At 43.4% G+C, this 15,640-nt stretch overlaps 1 long non-coding RNA gene across 2 annotated transcripts in view; it reads right to left on the minus strand.

The window, feature by feature from the left end:
- LOC122465057 overlaps window positions 1-15,433 on the minus strand; it is a 71,596-nt gene extending 56,163 nt beyond the window's left edge. Inside the window, exon 1 of one of the 2 annotated variants that reach the window (XR_006289609.1) lies at window positions 15,306-15,433. This is a non-coding gene — a long non-coding RNA (uncharacterized LOC122465057). The remainder of the gene's footprint in view (window positions 1-15,305) is intronic. The other variant, XR_006289610.1, reaches the window with a different exon arrangement.
- Window positions 15,434-15,640: the final 207 nt, after the last annotated feature.

The following is a 15,640-nucleotide window of genomic DNA, read 5'->3' on the forward strand; positions in this document are numbered from 1 at the left end:
CTCTTAGAAGGCCCGGTGTTCGGCTGACCACAACTTTCTACCTTCAGTGTTCTCTCAAGTTCACCAATAGCATGTGACAATCGGAGGGGTCACTCAAGAGAGACATGAGACAATTCCTCCCCAGGTACTTCACAGCACTACCTGTTGTCTGAGAGCTAGTTGTCTTCTGCAGCACTGCCAGTCCCCCGCAAACTTTTCATATTAACAGCGAATAGAGCCCCCGTTCTAAGATGCTAATTTTTCAGTCCCAAATATATTAATAAAGATAAAAATCTTATGGATGAAACGGATTCCGTGACTTTCCAAGACCACCGTGACTTTTTCTACTTCAGCTCCCGGCCATCGCCATGGGGGCCCTGCAGCTCGCAGCCACTGCCCCAGGAGGTGGAGGGGGGTGGTGTGTGGCAGCCCCCTTCACCACCCGTTATTTTGAGTAAAAGTCATAGACAGGTCGCAGGCAACAAACAACAATTCATGGAAGCTGTGACCTGTCTGTGACTTAAAAGTCACCAGGACAAAACAGTAACCTTAAATTATTAAATCCCATGTCTCTAATATTGTAAAAGAAACTTCTGATCACGACTACATATTGATTTATAAAAAGAAATTTTTAGATCCCTTTGATATTTCTTTTGGGGTGTTTTTAAATAAAAATAAAAATTAAATTGCTAAAAAGTTTGAGTTTTGCTTCAAGTTTTCATGAGCAAAGTCTTTAGATGTCTAGAATTTGCAGCAGAATCAAGTGCTCACTTTGTGACTTTTTAAACCCTAGGTTCTCTCTGAGGATTGCAATTAAAGATGAATGCATATGATAAGCGTTCAGACAGATTGTGCGAACAGAAGATGTGCAACATCTTGAAAATTTCCAGAATTTTCCTTCATAAAAAAAAAAAAAACACAACAGCAACTCCAGAATCATGTATGTAGCGCCCCATCTCCACCAGGTTACCTTCTTGAACGCCAGTCTGCTTACCGGTTTTGATGGACAGATCTGGGTTCTTCTGGATCCTGCCACCCACTCAGCAGGGTATACCTTCTTTATTTTTCCCTATGAATTTATTTGGCGGAGCCTCCACCCCACCCTTGCCCCTTCCTGGCAGGGTCACCAGGGCACCTTGGGAGGAAAATTCTAACCACGGGGTAACCTCCACTTACTTGCCAGATAGTTGGAGACTCCCAAGAAATAACACAAACGCACTGAACATATTCAACACAGTAATTATAGTAAACAGGAGACAAATATAACGTAACAGGATAAAACACTATTCTTAGGGTCACCGGTGCCCACGCTGATAATACCTGTGACTTTCCCCCGTCACGTAACCTGATGTAGCAAATGTAAGATCAGTTTCCTGTTGGTATGCATACATTGTTGGGGCCCTTGATGACCTATGACCACGATATCTTCTCTGCAGTGGTTTAGCAGTGTGGCTCACTGGGTTCAGTACAGCCCAAAGGACTCACAAGTGGGAGAAGGGGGTAAATCCCTCCACAGGTTTAATATACAGTGGGTTATAAAATCCCCAAACCCTTACTCCCTGGCTTGAGGACACAGTTGAGGGAGTAGGGGGTCCCCAAAACAATTTCCTTAACTAAAAGATGGGGCACTCACAAACTCCATGAATGATCCTCAGGTTCAGAGATGACTCTGGACTCCTCGGTCACTGCAGAGGGGCTGATCTCTGCCGGCAAGCATCCCCTTCAGGCAGGAGTCAGGCTGCTTCTGGTCCCAGGATTTCCCCTCACCACAAAGGGGTGCAGGGCTCAAGGTGCAGATTACACAACTACACTAAAGTCCAAACTGTCATCTTCTAGCCCAGCGTCCAACCAGACTCACAGCAGGCAGCAGCCCTGGACTAGCAGCCAGAGCAGAGCTGACCATGTGGTGACTAGTTTCACCTAGGGAGCTGGAGAGCTAACTCAGCCTGGCTGGGGAAAGTTTCCCAGCAAAACTCTACAAACTGGGAGTCATCAGTGGAGAGGGAAAAGACCAGCTGAGGGAATCTTGCTTTCAGGTCCCTAAAGGCCAGTTCTCAGGGGGAACCCTGCATGCAGGCCTGGGACTCACCAGCTCCCCACACAGCCAGTCCCGCCCTTGCCCTGACTTGCTGCAGACTGATTCAAAAATGGCTTGTCCCCTTTCCTGAGCTCCCTATTGGTTGCCAGGCAGACTCTGAGTCTGCCTTAGCTCCCCCTCCCTACCAGAGACAGTGTGCCTCTCCCTGAGCTGCCAGCAGACCAAGCCCCAAGAATCTAGGTAGTCTCCTTGGGGATTGTGCAGCTATTGTCCAAGAACACCGCGCCTCAGCCTGTGAAGTACTGATAGCCCACTTGGAAGTTCAGGGCACTCAGCACTTTGCAGGAGCAGGCCCACCAGTAGGGAGCAGCCATTTAAAAACCATTAAGCTTTAACCTCCTACCATCAGTATCATCAGTGAAACTACCATTGACTTGAAATAGCAGCAGGATCGAGTGATTTGTCTGAGATCAGTACTGCTCTAATGCCTCTCATAAACTGCTAGTTTAAAAACAAATACCTAACGCTACCTGTATTAAGAGGTATGCATTAAGGACTCAAAGCCAGCATCACCCTTCCTCCTCACAGTCAGCCACATTAAGGCTAGCTGCTTCCATAGCATGCCCACGTCAGGCTAAAAGCACTTTGCAGCAGCATGAGGAAAGCTTGCAGGTTAAATATAACCTGTTGCCTTTGTTTCCTGATGTCAGATTCATCCCTGGCTGTTTGCTCTTACAAATTTTTAGGCTAGTGTATTTGGTAGACATGCTTTGTTCTTTTGGGGTTATATTATTTTATTTTTTGCTATAAATAGATGAGATGCACAAACAGTTCAAAAGCAGTTTGTCTCAACACTAACAAAGGAACTTTCTGGTAAGGTTCAAAGGAGTCAGGGTGCACAGAACAGCTGCTCTAACTCCAGGGGAGATTTGCAGCAGAAATCCTTGCAGAATACTTCATTCATTAATAAATCTATCAGCATTTAATTGGTACCACTGGAAATTCAAAAATACAGACAGCTCTTTCTGGGGGGAAAGACTGTTTTAGGCAGATTTTCCGAGGACTGTTCACGGAACTCTTTGAACGTGGCTTTGTCAACAGAGCTATCATACTCCCTCCCCCGATGGCATAGAGGCAACTCCATTTACTTCAATGTGCCCTGCAGGCTATTGAGCAAGAAGAGGGACAATAAAGACATGAAAAAAAAACAAAAACAAAAAACAGGAGTACTTATGGCACCTTAGAGACTAACAAATTTATTAGAGCATAAGCTTTCATGGGCCATTTCATCGGATGCACTGAATGGAACATATAGTAAGAAGATATATATAATACACACATACAGAGAAGGTGGAATTTGCCATACAAACTGTAAGAGACTAATTAATTAAGATGAGTTATTATCAGCAGGAGAAAAAAAACTTTTGTAGTGATCATCAAGATCGCCCATTTAGACAGTTAACAAGCAGGTGTGAGGATACTTAACGTGTGGAAATAGATTAAAGAGAGACACAGACACTATAAGGGTTGGCGGACTGTTCAAAAAGGCCATTGAAACCAGTGGAAAAGCTTCCTTCAGAGGGCTTTGAGCTCTGAGTAACCTGCAGTGAGAAAAGTGGAGGGGAATTAAACCTTCATAAGATGTTTGGTGTGTCCACCCCAAATGAACATTTTGATTGCACCGAAAAGCTCATCCGATTTGAAGGCCATATATTTGCTCTTCAGAAGTACCTTTACATGGTAGGGATAAAAAAGTCTCCCTTGGCAGGGACTGTTTAACAGTGTCCAGAGAGCAGGGTGCGCCCCAACAGATACAACACATTCATCCCACCCCTCCCATCAAGTTGAGCATTGACAACACAGGAGGAGGAGCGTACCCCTGGCTCCACACTTTGAAAAGACTCCAGTACTCAGGCCACGGCTGGGCTGGCTGAGGTTTAAAAGAAACCAGTCGTCAGGAAGTAGCTGATAGACCAGAGGTGGGCAAACTACAGCCTGCCCGGCCCCTAGCTCCCGGCCCCTCCCCTGCTGTTCCTCCTCCCCCGGAGCCTCAGGGTGCTGCACCGCCAGCACTCTCACCCGCCACTCCTGCCAGACAGCGTGGCAGGCTCCGGCATAATAAGGGGGTGGGGAGCGGGAGGTCCCGGGGGGGGCCGTCAGGGGACAGGGAATGGTTGGATGGGGTGGAGGTTCGGGGGGGGCACGGTTAGAGAACGGGGGGGGGCACTGGAGTCCCAGGGGGCCTGTCAGGGGGCGGGGGGTGTGGATAGGAGGTGGCGCAGTCAGGGGTCAGGGAGAAGGGGTGGTTTGATAGGGGGTGGAGTCCCAGGGGGGTGGTGAGGGGCAGGGGACAGATGGGGGGTGGGGGCCAGGCTGTTTGGGGAGACACAGCCTTCCCTACCCAGCCCTCCATATAGTTTTGCAACCCCGATGTGGCCCTCGGGCCAAAAAAAGTTTGCCCACCCCTGTGATAAGCAGACTGACTATCTTTCTTTCTTTCTGGTTCAAGCTGGAGAAGAGGAATGACGATTAGTTTACACATCCCTTCAGGAGCTTAAGAAGAATTAAATTTCCTCTTACATTGCGGGGTGGGGGGGGCACTCTAATCTCTCCTCCCAGCTTTGCTGTGCTGTATCTACACCATTTGCTCATCGAGTTAACCCTCAAACACAGAAATGTACACCCCAATTCAATGAGGTAAGCACATGCCAAACTTTAAACATGCAAATAGCCCTATTAACTTCAATAGACTACTTATGTGTTAAAAATTAGGCACATACATCACTGAATCGGGGCCTTAACTAATTAACTAATCTTCTTTCTGCTCTGGGTAGTGTGACCAGATGTCCTGATTTTATATGGACAGTCCCAATTTTTGGGTCTTTTGCTTATATAGGCTCCTATTATCTCCCACCCCCATCCCGATTTTTCACACTTGCTGTCTGGTCACCCTAGCTCTGGGAAAGGATTAGCAAAACCAAATGGTGCCCCAAGAAAAGAAGAGATGGAGGGGTCATTAAATGTTTTGCATATATACTAGTCAGCATATTCTCCCATTCATGCACAACGTGCAAAAGAAGGCAATCCCAGCGTAGAGAAGGAATTAACATTTAGAGGGGAACATCACCCTGGGACACAGAAAGGTATGGTGCGCCCATGCTATGTCTTTAAGAGTTCTGCTCTCAGGATCCCTTAAAAAAAAAAAAAAAAAAGATGGAGACAGATTTGGAATTGCCCTGTAATAATTTCTGAATACTGTATGTTGCCCAGGTTACTGGAGGTGTATTGTATGAATATATTGGGTTAATTCAATAGAGGGCTGTTTGGGAACACAGGCAGGAAGGAAAAGAATGGCTCAAGATAGCCACTCCTCAGCAAACACTTGAAAGTTGTTAGCAGACAGTACTAGAAGATTAGCTTTGATGATTTTGCCTGATCTCCTGCTAAGCCTATAGGACTGGTTTTAACCAGAAGGGTCAAAGCCCAGAAACACAGAAGAACTATAACAGGGTTTAAAAGAGACCTTCTTCAAGGCAGGGGAGGTAATTGTTTGGGAAAACCAAGTCCCACTGGGAATGTCTGAAGAAGTTAGGCCTGCCTACTTTCCCATCAGCCATTATATATAGTCTACATGCATGTAGATGTTTGTCGTTTTTAAAATCCTTCTCTCTCTCTCTAATCCTTTGTTCCTACTGCAAAGCAAACAAAACAATGGTTTAGGAGGGCTGTCTGGTCACAGACTCCCGAAGGGAAGAACTGCCAGTACCTAAATTCAGCCAAACCTGCGGGCTAAGAACAGTAGTTGATACACAGGGTACTGTAGCCCAGGCCCTGGTCTAAGAGTGGGAAAATTATAAATTCCACCCCAGAATAGTAAAGGCCAGGGGATGACACCTGAGGAGGTGCATGCAGATACCAGGAAGGGGACAGAGGTGCAGTTAGCCCTGTAACTATGACAATGAGATTTAAAGGGGAGGGGAGGGTGAGAAATGGCTAGGTCCACTGAGAGTTCTTCTTACCTAGCAAACTCTGTTACTCAGAGATATCACTTTTCCAAATGGGCTGTTGTGAGGCTTCCCAGAGACAAAAAGCTCCCACAGTCTGAAGAACTTATTGCCCACTAAGGGAAACAATAAATAAATCCGTTTCCACTGGAGACAGTCAGTCAAAGAGTTTAAGGCCAGAAAGGACCACCAGATCATCTAGTCTGACCTCCTGTGGATCACAGGCCACCAAAACCATCCAGCACTGACACACTAAACCCAACAGCCAAGAAAGTACACAGTACAGTGCTGCCACCTGGGATTGACTTGCAGCAGCATCCCTGCCACACACAATCCTTACTTTGACAGGTGCAGTGTACATAACCTAGGGTTGCCAGCTTTCTGATTGCAGAAAACCAAACACCCTAGACCCACCTCTGCCCCTTCCCTTCTCTGAGGCTGCACCCCCACTCACTCCATCCCCCCCCCTTCCGTCATTTGCTCATTTTCATCAGGGTGGGGCAGGGGTGCAGCGTCTGGGATCCCTCTGAGTACCAGCCCCACTGCACCACCGACTGGACTTTTAACAGCTGTCGAAGTCAGATTCAGGACTCGCATAATTTGTCAGACCACTCTGTTTATTAGCAAAGCGCTTTGCCAATGCACCCAGATATGTGAGCCCCTCTCTGAGGCTCAAGTTAACTTATTTATACAAATAAGCCAAAGCCAATTTAACATAAGAGACAAAAGGAAGCAGAAACTGACAAATATACATACATATCTTATTTGCATACTAACGTTTACCAATCTCCTAGCTCAGTAGGAGCGCTAAGTTAATTAGTTTGAGGACCCATTGTCTCACACTCCTTAATGTTTCTCTTCCTGACAACTATATTTCAACAAACCCTTTAAGCAGCATTTCTTTAATGAATTATAATTTCAATATAATTCATTCTACTTTCACACAGCCTGACTGGAGCCGTCAGGGTCCCTTTTCAACCAGGTGTTCTGGTCAAAAACCGAATGCCTGGCCACCCTAACAGAATCATAACTCTTCATTTACATAGCTGTATAGGAGGAGATGTTCCAGCAGCACTAAGTGACGGCCTACCTCTGCTCCCGTGCAACAGGAGTTTTCCCACAGACATCAATGGAAGCAGAGTTAGGTCAATGCTAAGTGCTTTTGAAAACTTTATCCCACAGACTGTATGCCGCAGCAACATGTAACTAGAATCAGATATCTCAGGGAAAGAGATGAGCAGGCAGATTTTCAAGCAAGCTCGGCAAGCAGCAGCGCCCATCGTGACACTTACAACCAGGTTTTTCAAAAGCTATCAGTACCCAATCTACTCAGCTCTTTTGAAAATCAGGCCCTTGGAGGCTTCCTTTCAAATTCCTGCTGTGCCATAGGGTCCATGTCAGAATGTCCCCTTGGCCCCCTGACTGCTTTTGTAATTGAAACCTTCTCCTAAAACACGTTCCTCTCATTCCCCGTTGGACTGCGTTTTGCCTTGATCCACAAATTATTCAGGACATCCCCTTACTCCTGCATTGCCTTGAGGTTTGTGATAGCTGACTAGTTTGGACAACAGCATTAAACATCTCTGACCACTGATAGTTACAATTAGCTTGAGAGATTCCATCCATTGAGAATATCAGCAAGTGTGGTCAGTATAATAATGCTTATATCAGAAGAATAAGAAGAAACCAGGAGACATTATGCAGCGTGACATCCTTTGAGCAACCATGATCAACTTCCAGAAGTTATGATATAGTTTGATGATGATGATGCATATTTATAAAGTGCATGTCAAGGAAGCCTGCACTGGTAATGTTCCTCTTCCAGCGGACATCTAGCATCAGGACACACTTTACATGGTTTAGATAGAGAACAAATAATATTTTCCCAGCAATAGTTATCACCTATTAAAATCTCTTTGATATTACATCTGTTCAGCACTGTTGAGATGGGGTAATGCAGTAAGTCTCTGAAAAGAACTGTAACTCCTTAACCACCACAGTAAGTAGTTTAAAGGAAGCCTTTCAATTAACCCATAGGATGCTGGCAATTTCCAGCCAGTCAGCCAAATAAATCAGGTCTGCTAGTGTGTGTATGTCCTCTAAATGAGCACAAGGAGACTAAACCATTGCCCACCCCTGTAATCTAAGCTCCCAGGTTTCAATACACAAACCAAATGCATACTGAAAGCTGTGGGGTTCTCATACAGGCTCAGGTTCTGGCATTGTGCCAAGATACCAGAATGATGGACCCCTTATAAAGCCATAAAATACTGAGAGGGGAAAATGATTTTTCAAATATTTTGGTTTTAAAATATACTCAGTCCCTGGCCTAGCATAAAGTTATGAGCATGCTTTGTCCTCACTTCCAGTGCTACCTCTTTTAGTGCACTTTCTGCCCCTACATAACGGATATGATCATGCTCTTTGTTTTGGAGGGAGGGTGAGGAGATACTGTTGAAGGAAAAAACAGACAAACAAAAATAGTGTCCCAAAGATTGCTCAGGTGCATCGCTAGGTTCTTAAACACAAAAGTAATGATTTGTGCCATCATTCTCATCATCTTTTTTCAGGTACTAGAGGACTAGTAAGTCACAGTAAAAATAATGCTTGGTTTTGTCACAAAAATATTTTCAGTTGCAAATATATAGCTAGCTCCACAATAGCTGCCTCCTTCTTTGCAGTGGATGGGTGTACCCATACTACTTAAAAGTAAGCAGAACACTTCTTTAATGTTAGGAAATCCTGACAACACCCTTTTAGGGAAGCACCGTCTTCATAGTACAGAGAGGGAAGCTGAGGCAAAAGCAATTAAGGATCCAAAGCCCAGTGGAAGTCTTTCCATTGACTTCAGCAAGCTTTGGGTAAGGCCTGTGGAGACGTTCAGCAGGCCAAAAACAAAGTTTGTGTCAGAGACAGGAGTAGAACTCTTAATTCCCAGTTTCCAATCCTACCTGGAGCATCTCATCCCCATACAAGAATGTATACCCAAGTACCCATTTCACTAGAAAAGCCAAGTACTAAAGAGGCCAAGAGTGGAGGTTGAATTATAAGCCCTGGAGCTAGGCTTTCTGGTCTAAGGGCGCTGTGAGGAAGCCTGCACTGGTAATGTTCCTCTTCCAGCAGATAGTCCATACAGCTGGCAGCCTAACACCTTTTACGAACACTAACTTCCAATTTTTGTTGCAGCAAATTAATTATGTTAATGTCTATTTATCTAATACTAAGGTGGCAAATAAAATAGGTATTGCACAAATAAAATAAGATGTTCATCTGCCAGGATTGTTGGGCTTTTAAAAAAAAAACAAAAGACACACTACCTTCCTACAACATGTGACTTGGGGGATTTCTCTAACATTTGGGAATCTTTTTTCGAAGGTTTCATTTCAGTTCTCTTTGTGATACCTATTTCACATGCCATTCCTTTTCAGGGCCCAGCTGGTAATGTGGTGATAGTCCACATAAATTACGTCCAACGGGTGACATGGATTCAGTGTTACAGGACACATATTAAACCTCCAAAGGCAATGAAGGGGTTAATTTAAAGAAAAAAATCAGATAGTAAACAAAAGTCTGTGTTAATTGTCTCTGTCATTTTTTCACATGCCTGCTCCTCTCTTCCCTGCATGGTTTGCAGAATCTGGCATGACAACAGTTCATTTCTAGTGCAACAGCTGCTGGGTCTGTCACACATGGATAACAGTCCTCTCTAATTCCCCCTTCATCCTCCTTGCACCCTGGATGACGTTTTTCATAGACTATTTTTTGGATTGAGAAGGATCTGCAAGCTTTCGTTCATCTGCATCTGGGGGCTTATGTAAATCCTTTATTGGGTCTGTACTCCGACTCAGCCTGGCTCAGAAGAGGGCCATTCTCTTGTAATGATGTATTTCTCTGCTGCTTAATATATACAGGTGCTGAGCCCACAAAATTATGATCCAGATTGGAATTCCCTAAAGTTCCTGGGTTCAGAGAACCAGGGTTTTGGTGTCACCCATTCTAGTGAGAAAAGCCAGGTGCCAAAGTGGGCTCTAGCAAGAAATTAGAACTTTCCACACAATCCAAGAAAATAAATAAATTCTGACCTCAGCTCTTATTTGCAATACACCTGATTTGTTACTGACCCATAATCCTTGGACAGTGGTACCTTGTCTGATGTAGATTATCATCTGCTAGAAGCACTGCCACTGTTACCACCACTTATCACCAACATCCCCCAAAAGCTCAAAGGGCATAACTCAAAGACTATTCTAGGACTGTGAACATCTATTGTGGTGAGCTGTGCTGCTGAGTTTTGAGTATCCCTAACACCAGTTTTCTAATTTTACAACTAGTTTTAGTCATTACCTTCATAGAGCCTGATTCGCTGTTGTCCTGCACACTCTTTTACAACAGTGAGTGCGAAGTAGGTGCAAAACACTGCCATTCTGATCTGGTCACAAGCCAAGGGAGCAAATTTCAGTTTACTTTTTTAATATGGTGTAAAGTTACTTTACCTGGGCTACTAACACCACCTTAGGTTATTAAAACATAGGGCTTGTCTACACAGGGATTTATTCCAGGATAGCTAATCCTAATTAACCCCATTTGTGGATATTCATTCTGGAATAGAAGTGCCTTATTCCAAACTAGTTTAATCCACATTTAGAGTTGATCAGTAATAGTTAATATGCTTTAAATTTGTACTCTATTTTATTCTGGATTAAATGCTGTGTGTTGACAAGCCCATAAAAATCTTAGCTATTTTCACATTTTATAACATGTTGAGTTCAGCAAGGAGCATGGGAACTGAACTGGTAGTTCCTCTTTTGTTTACAGTCAACATTGCCCTAGGACAGTGGCTCTCAACCTTTCCAGATGACTGAACCCCTTTCAGGAGTTTGATTTGTCTTGCATACCCCCCAAGTTTCACCTCACTTAAAAACTACTTGCTTACAAAATCAGATAGATATAAAATACAAAAAAAAGTGTCACAGCACACAATTATTGAAGTATTGCTTAATTTGTCATTACCATATAATTTACCAATAAATCAATTGAAATATAAATACTATATACTGAAATGTAAGTATAATATGTAGAGCAGCATAAACAAATCATTGTATGATATTTTAGTTTGTACCGACTTTGCTAGTGCTTTTTCTGTAGCCTGTTGTAACACTAAGCAAACATCTAGATGAGTTGATGTACCCCCTACAACACCTCTATGAACCCCAGGGGTACGTGTACCTCTGGTTGAGAATCACTGCGGGCCTAGCACAATAGTGCTGAGTCTGGGTTACAATACTGAAGAAAAAGTTTAAATGCCAGATAAACTTGTCACTGAAATGGTATACAGAAAATGAAGAGTTTTCTATACATCTCAGGTTTTATAATGCACTTTTAAAGAGAAAAATCTACATTTTGCTCCTAAACTCAGTTGTCAGAGTCAATTTACAGACCAAGTGACGTTAGCAAAGGCTGGCCAGACCAGATAGGAGATGCAAGAGCTCAATTTCCCAGCAAAGAAATTACTTCTTTTCTATTATTGTTCATTTCAGCACTGAGTGTTTGGTTTTTAATGGGTCCTGTAAATTATGCTACATAATTATGATGTTCTCTCTCCTGTCCATCTGGGACACCCACCCACACGTTGATGAATTTTCATCTTGATCCAGCCTCATTTGTTACTCTAACATTCAGCAACTGCTGCCACTGTTGTCATCCTCTGCAGCCAGTGCTGCGGCTGCTGAATGGATCTAATTATTCTGTCAACTCTTTAAGAGGGAGAAATGCTCAGTCCTTATTGTACGAGGGGACGGGGATTCTAGTGGTAAACTCATCAGAAGTTAACATTTTTATATAGTATAACAGATTATTTTAATCAGTTATCTAAGTGTAATTAGGAAACATCTTCATCACCGGAATCTGCTCTGATCCTCCTGGTCATTACAGCAGAATTTCATTTCTTACCATTGGCAACCTGCCACCTTAAAAAGGGACTACACATCAGTGTAAGAACCTTATATAATTTATAGCAAGCTGGAAATGAAAGACTATTTGGGCTCCAGTAAAGCAGCTTTCATTAGATGGTGCTAACTGAAAAGGAAAGTCAGAACAGCTTCTGCTTTTCCTCCTCTCTGCAGTGAAGGAGGGACAGTGCTCACTGAAGAAAAGCAGACAGGAGCACCCAGAAGCAAAAAAAAAAACAAAAAAAAAAACAACCAATCATTTCCATAGTTTGCAGTCATCTTTAAGGACACTTGAAACAAGCAGCTACCATTATGGGGCACCCATACGGGTACTGTTGTCTAGCTTGGGACACTTGAAATTAAGGCCATCTCTGCCTTAATTTAGAATTCACAGAAAATCTCTCTTGCTATTTTATTCTGTTTCCTTTTCAGATATATCCTTTTTAATCCCTTTCTCTTCTAGCACCAGGGATTTATGTATTAGTTATTATAAGTGCCCACCTCTTTCTAATGACTACAGTTATGCCTGGACAGGCAGTTGTTCATATACTTTGGAAGTCAACATATGAGACTGGGTGTTCAAGTAAAGACATGCTAAACTCACACACTGCTTTGATAATATGTAGCATCTCTAAAATGTCTATTATCTGTCAGCCTTTCAGAATACTTTAAAAGTATTAAATTAGCCTCACAATACACCTATCAGGCCCCTAGAACAGCCCAGAATCAGAACACAAAGGTGGCTTAAAAGCCACTATAGCACCCCCTTCCATTAGGCTGCACATTCTGTGCTGCAGTCAGAAAGGCACATTACAGAATCTCACCCTTTATCCCCCCCCACACACACACACCCACCCACCCACGCAACTCATGAACAGGGTAGGGAAGTGGTGCATCTGACTGTGAATGAGAAGGTTTGTCTACACAGTCATGAATGGGGGAAGACTTATTCACAGGACAGTCACTATTAAAGTGTGGTTCACATTATGAAAAGTTTGAGAACTCCTTAATCCACAGGAACAGAACTGAGATCTGATTATCCTTTACTTTGCATGCAAATTGGGGTGTTGCTCATAAAACAGTCCAGCCGTTTTTAAAAGGTGAGCTCACAGCAGAGTATTCCACAGCAGTGTAAATTTCATACTGTACATCCTTCTGGTTAGTCTTGGGTGCAGCTGTTTTTACCTGAGGTACAAATGGGGCACCTAAATCCTACCATAAAAGAACAGACTCACAAATGAACATAGGTATGTGTAGAGAGAAGGTAGATGATGCAATATCTGTTATTGGACCAACTTCTGTTTGCGTGAGAGACAAGCCTTCGAGCCACACAGAGCCCTTCATCAGTTCTGGGAAAGGACGCCCAGCATCACAGCAAAAATGTCCGGTGAAACAGATTGTTTAGCAGAAGTAGTTAACAATCTGTACTATCTGGCATTTTGCTGTGATGCTTTGAGCAACTTCCCCAGACCTGAAGAGCTCTGTGTGGCTCAAAAGCTTGTCTCCCTCGCAAGTTGGTCCAACAACAGATATTCCCTCACCCACCTTCTCTCTCTAATATCCTGGGACTGACACGGCTACAAACTACACTGCATACAGCATGGGTATGTTTAGACAAGCTGGGTCAGCAGTTAGCTAACTGACTTACTCACCATCAGTGTGATAATAAATTAGCCTAAGATTTTGTGACTCAGAGAGGTTTATGACCTCAATCATACAGGGTGCTCAGTGGGCCCCCCAACTTCCACTGAAGTCAATGAGAGTTAGGAACACACCACTCCTCACAGGATGGAGCCTCCGTGTGATTGGTTCCATATTAGACTGGTAAAACCTGGGGAGAGGCACATGGAAAGAAACATGGCTATTCTCTTCATTTGAGGTCACAATATTTGTGTAATCAGTAACTTTATCACAGTGCAGACAACAGGATGCTCCTGAAAGCCTGCCGTGGAGCCAGCTCTCTCAGAGAGCTTTTCCTGTATAAATAAAGCGATCCAATAAAATTTAATACTAAAGCACGTCTCTACTTAGGCAATTAAAAGTCACTTCCTGAGCCCATCCTGTGAGGAGAAAACCAGTTTCTGGTTTGTCTCAAATTCTCATTTTGATGTTATTATTGTAATTGCAGTCATTAGTGATGAGGTCAGAGATGTTGTCTCTCTCTCTGTTGGGGGGAGGGGGAGAAGAGAAGAGGTGACAAATTATTGTTTGAGGATTTTTTTTTTTTTAAACTACTATTTTGCAACACAACTGTGCAAGCTAAAGGAAATGTGCTAGCTAGAATGCTTCTCTCTTTCTAGGAAGGGTGAAAAAACAGAACCGCAGGCTGCTATCTTTAAAAAGGTAAAGTGTACTGCCCTGTGGTGCTCCCCATGCCCCACTCTGACTATTCACCATCCATGAGAAGGGGAGGGAAGCAGAGAAATCATGGTTAAGTTCTTCTGTAAAGGGGACTGCTCCCTGCTCAGGAGAACATACTCTACTTACAGGACTGCAGGCTAGGCACATGCTGCTTTATTTAACTAACAAACAGAGTGGGGGAAAAACACCCGCTAACTAACCAGAAAGGAAGGGAATACTACCACAATACTCTGAGTAACCCACTTAACCCTTTGAGGCCCATTTTACTGCAGACATCAGCATGTCTCAGAGTTTAGACACAAGTGAAATAAAGCCACGCCACATGGCAGAGGAGCTCCCAAAAGCCAGTTGTTAAGGTTTTAACACCAAACTGAAGATACTAGAGTTACCCCTTCTCCACATATTCCTAAGTCATCTTTGCTAGAGGTGACCCATCCCTGGGACTCAGAACTATTTCTGAAGAGCAAGTTATTTGCATTTGGAATCAGATTGCCCAGGGGAGGATACTCCCAGACTCATCTAAAAAGGTTTTTATCCCCAATTCTAGTTATGCAAGTTGTTATTCTACCAGTATACTCAGTGTAGCTTTCTGAAGTAAAATTATACATAACCCCAACAGAGTGCAGCTTAATAGGTTCGTATGCCATGGAATTCTGCCTCCTTCTTTGAGCAGCTAACAAGAAAGTTTCCCCAAGTGGCTTGGGTTCAACAAAACCAAATTAAAATTGTAAAAAACATCTATTTTTTTTAGTTCGTTACAAGAATACTTGTTTAACCAAAAGAGCACAGATCAGCAAATTTAGCCACATCCCCTTAATACTCTGTAAATTCCAATTTTGTAAACATCATAAACAGAAGCTCATGACTCAAGACACATCTGGGCTGCCTTCTGTAACTTGTAACTGTTCTTTTCAAAAACTGAATTCTATTAATTTTTCTGTAATAACAAAGGGCAGAAGAACATTCACCACATACCTGCTATTGAAACTCAAGGAGCCCAGTTTCACCAGCATAAACACAGAATACCTTCACTGACTGGCTTTCTCTCATGAGACTAGCCTGCATTCTTTAGGGCTGTGAGGCTAATTAGCCTCAGCTTTGCACAATTCCTGATCAGAATGAGGCACTCACAGATGGGTCCCTGAAAACTCTTTCAGGGTGTCCAGAAATCCCAGTTCCACTGTCTGTCTTGGTAGAGGCACCAATAGGACAAGGGGCAGCAGGATATGGCCTAGGAATTATTTTGTGGAAGTTCTGTGGCCTGCGCTATACAGACTAGATGATCACAATGGTCCCTTCTGGCCTTAAAA

Source organism: Chelonia mydas, chromosome 3 (assembly GCF_015237465.2).
Source record: "Chelonia mydas isolate rCheMyd1 chromosome 3, rCheMyd1.pri.v2, whole genome shotgun sequence".
NCBI classification, from domain to species: Eukaryota; Metazoa; Chordata; order Testudines; family Cheloniidae; genus Chelonia; species Chelonia mydas.